The sequence below is a fragment of the Cynoglossus semilaevis genome, chromosome 1, assembly GCF_000523025.1.
Source record: "Cynoglossus semilaevis isolate Cse_v1.0 chromosome 1, Cse_v1.0, whole genome shotgun sequence".
Taxonomy (NCBI): domain Eukaryota; kingdom Metazoa; phylum Chordata; class Actinopteri; order Pleuronectiformes; family Cynoglossidae; genus Cynoglossus; species Cynoglossus semilaevis.
The window spans coordinates 1,077,674-1,081,472 of NC_024307.1; the positions used below are offsets into that span (position 1 = coordinate 1,077,674).

The window sequence follows — 3,799 nt, forward strand, 5'->3', positions numbered from 1 at the left end:
GACAGATATGAACGTGAAGTCACATTCTGTCCCTTTCTTTACTGTACACAATTCCCTTGTCATTCCAGGACTGGAGCAATTAGGCAACACAAGGCAATAGTTGTGTTTGGTACGGCTGACTGCGTTTGTGCTCCCGCCGTACCCCACAGCCTTATGGGTAAAAAGAGAGGAAGTAGAATCTCTGCTCCTTCTCTCTGTCTGATTTTTATTCTTTGACGATAGAATCTGGTTCGATTCCGTGTTCATTTAAGCTAAATAAAGTCGTTTAAAAAATTTTTGTTGAAATGTCTCGCATTAAGCGTTTTATTTTGAAAAACCACGACTTCCTCCCGGGCGTCAATTAATCCTCCGACTCATTCTGTGTCATGGTAAGTTGATGTTGGTGTTTAATCATTCCTCTATTGATTATTTCACTTTTAAACTTCATACCATGTACTTTTTAATATTTATATATATTTTATATATATATTATAAGAGCAGTTTTTTTACTCCGCCCCCTCTATCCGGTCCGCGGAAAATCTTTCCGATATGAAACCGATCTGCGCAACAAAATGTAAACCCTCGCAAGGTTGATATCGATCATTTATCCACAATTAATTGTTTCAGGTTTGACAAGGTCGTTTTCCTCCAATCGCCAGAATTAGCAGGTGTTTGGTCTCCTTTACCACCAACGAAGGCCACGCTCACACGGCTGCGAAGCGCGGACCGAGCACGAGAAAAATCCACGGCTCCACGGTGTCGCCTGACGTCCGCCATTGCTGTCGTTGTGCCGTTGAGCAGGACTGACCGCGGTGAAAGGTAAAAGTTAATCTGAAGTTCATGGCGTTCTTTATGTTTTATTCTTATTTGGGGAACACATTATTAGAACTTTATTCCCGCTGTTCCACACTGGTCTTAGCTTGATTTTATCATACATTTACCCCCGGAGAAATCACAATAGGAGAAATGGCAGACTTTAACGTGAACAAAGTCAATGTTTAATGGATTTTTAGAAAGGAAGGAAAAAAAAAACCACCCAGGCATGACTTTATTACTGCTGCTCATCTGGTATAATCTGGACTCAAACAGGTAATGATTTAGTTTTGTACCTGCACAGGCGCGTTGTCTTGTCCCCCCTTGCCCCCCCCCCCCCCCCAAACCCCCAGGATCAATAAACTCATATAAACCTCACCTGGCACACCTTTAGTGAGCCGACATGCAGAGTGGATAATGGCTAATGATTTAGTAAATCTTGTAGTTATTTATGACACTCGCCTTTGTTTATTAAAAGCCGGACGTGGAAGCGAAGGTGGTCATAAATTAGCAGGCAGTCACAGCAGAGTGCACGGCCTGGAAACAGCCTTTAAATTCACTCAGATATCTTTGAGTGTCTGCTGCGGCAGCGGGGAAAAAACAAAACAAAAAACCAAGCTCTTTCTACTGCGTGAGATGATTTCTTCATCCACACACGCTGTAGAAATACCATCAGTCTGTTCAAATGACCGGACCCCCCTCCCCCTCCTCCCCCCCGCTGCTGCAGGAGGGTGGGGGGGGGTCCACGTGCAGATTCTATCGTTGACCGTACATTGTCTTGGACACGCAGCAAGTGCGGACGCTGAGGTGCTGTCCAGCAGGGCCGTAATAATGTGCTATGTTTGGCTGTTCCGGAGCTTTCTTCAAATGACCAGACTAATGGTGCAGACACCCTGGTGTCCATTAAGGAGGCTGCAGCCACAGTCTGTATCACAGTAATGACCTATAGATTCTGCTGCTGCTCCTGTAGCTGTACGTAATTGGACTCACACACACACACACACACACACACATTAACGCTCATCATCCCTCCTTGTCGTGGAGTACGACCAGATCCTCTGACTTTACCTTCCATCTGTGTTTTACCTACTGGTGATGCAGCAGTGTATCATGGGAATTGCTGAAGGCACATTGGTCGTGCGTTAGCCGCACGGGGTCTTCAGGTGTAACGTAGAACGTTCACTTTCATTTATTTATTTTATACTTTTCTTGTTCCGCGGTGTAGCAAGTTCAAAATATTGCTCCGCTGCGCCCCCTCTATCCGGTCCACGTAAAATCTTTCCGATATGAAACCGATCTGCGCCACAAAATGTAAACCCTCACAAAGTTGATATCAATCATTTAGCCACAAAGTGGTTATGTTTATACTGTGCTAACAGTTTGTAGTGTAGCGAACTGTTAGCACAAAAAAGTCCCAAGTTTTGGATCAATCAAATTGAAAATATTATTATTGTTGTTGTTGTTATTATTATTACTACTTTTCACTAGGTGGCAGCAGGTGGCTGTGAAACTTGAAGAAGATCTTAGCGTCCTTCAATTCCTGCAGATTTATCAGCGTTTGTTACAGGTTCCACTCTGTCACTGAATGTTAACTGGAAGAACAGATGTTTTATATTATTTATATGTTTTCTTTGACATTTTTATTTGGTGGTGATTTTTCTGAAGGTTGGTAAACTCTGCCTTGAACGACGATCGTGGGGGGGACGGGGGGACGGGGGGGGGTTAAAGTCACTGGTCTAATTTGGTCGTTCTCACGAAGCTCCAGTAAACGCTAACCTCCGCAGCGACCCACGTTGTGCATTCATGAGGGTGATTTTGTGGCACATAAACAGCACTTTCGAAAGGGCACTTTAGTGGAAACATTTCTGTGCAGCTGATTGGACGTCGTGCAGCACGTTAACTGGATTAACCTTTTCTGTCTTTGCGCTGACACACAGTCTCCGTGTCCTCTGGTGTATTTGTCCTCTGTCTACTGTAGGGGGTGTAACAATATTATAACTTGAAGAAGATCTTAGCGTCAAGAATTTTTTTTTTTTTTGTGTTTGCGATACGATGTCATCACATTTTTTTAACGTGATCTCCAGTCAAACTGTGATCAAATCCACTGATCTCTGTCAGAACTGGGTCAAATCCCATCACCAACTGACCTGGTCTGTGAACCTCACCAACTGACCTGGTCTGTGACCCTCGTCAACTGACATGGTCTGTGAGCCTCGTCAACTGACATGGTCTGTGAGCCTCCCCAATTGACATGGTCTGTGAACCTTGTCAACTGACATGGTCTGTGAGCCTCCCCAATTGACATGGTCTGTGAACCTTGTCAACTGACATGGTCTGTGAGCCTCACCAACTGACCTGGTCTGTGAACCTCACCAATTGACATGGTCTGTGAACCTCACCAACTGACATTGGTCTGTGAACCTCACCAACTGACATTGGTCTGTGAACCTCACCAACTGACATGGTCTGTGAGCCTCGTCAACTGACATGGTCTGTGACCCTCACCAATTGACATGGTCTGTGAACCTCATCCACTGACATGGTCTGTGAACCTCATCCTCAACCTCATTGTTCTCTTCAATAACAGAAGAGAAAAAAAAAAACTCCCATTAGCAAGTCCCGACCGACGTGTTTGGGAGCATACTGCCACCTGCTGGACTGGAGTGTGTAGTGTCATGGTCTGACCAGTGACTTTTTCAGATGACTCGGTCGACTCCTCACGCCTTGATGCGAGATTAGTTTCTTTTATTGCAACCGATGACAGTTGTAACGCATTTGTAACGATGGTAACCGGTTCGGGGTCCATGGTAACACACCTGGTCTGTAGCCGTCCTGTACCGTCGTCGTTTCCTAATATTCCTTTACCTCGCCGCTATGCCCCCCCCCCTGTTTAGCCCCGCCCCCTTTCGTTCGCTCATGTGGAATGAAATAATATGATAAAAAAAAATTTTAAAAAAAGTGTTCAGCTCCCCTCCACCCACTTTATACCCCCGCCCCCCCCCCCCCC

General features: G+C 45.2%; 1 protein-coding gene across 1 annotated transcript in view; it reads left to right on the forward strand.

The window, feature by feature from the left end:
• The first annotated feature begins 46 nt into the window (after positions 1-46).
• Positions 47-3,799, forward strand: part of myt1lb (myelin transcription factor 1-like, b) — a 173,988-nt gene continuing 170,235 nt past the window's right edge. Inside the window, exons 1-2 of the mRNA XM_025058885.1 lie at positions 47-368; positions 607-798. The gene's annotated coding sequence lies outside the window, so the exon portion shown is untranslated. The remainder of the gene's footprint in view (positions 369-606; positions 799-3,799) is intronic.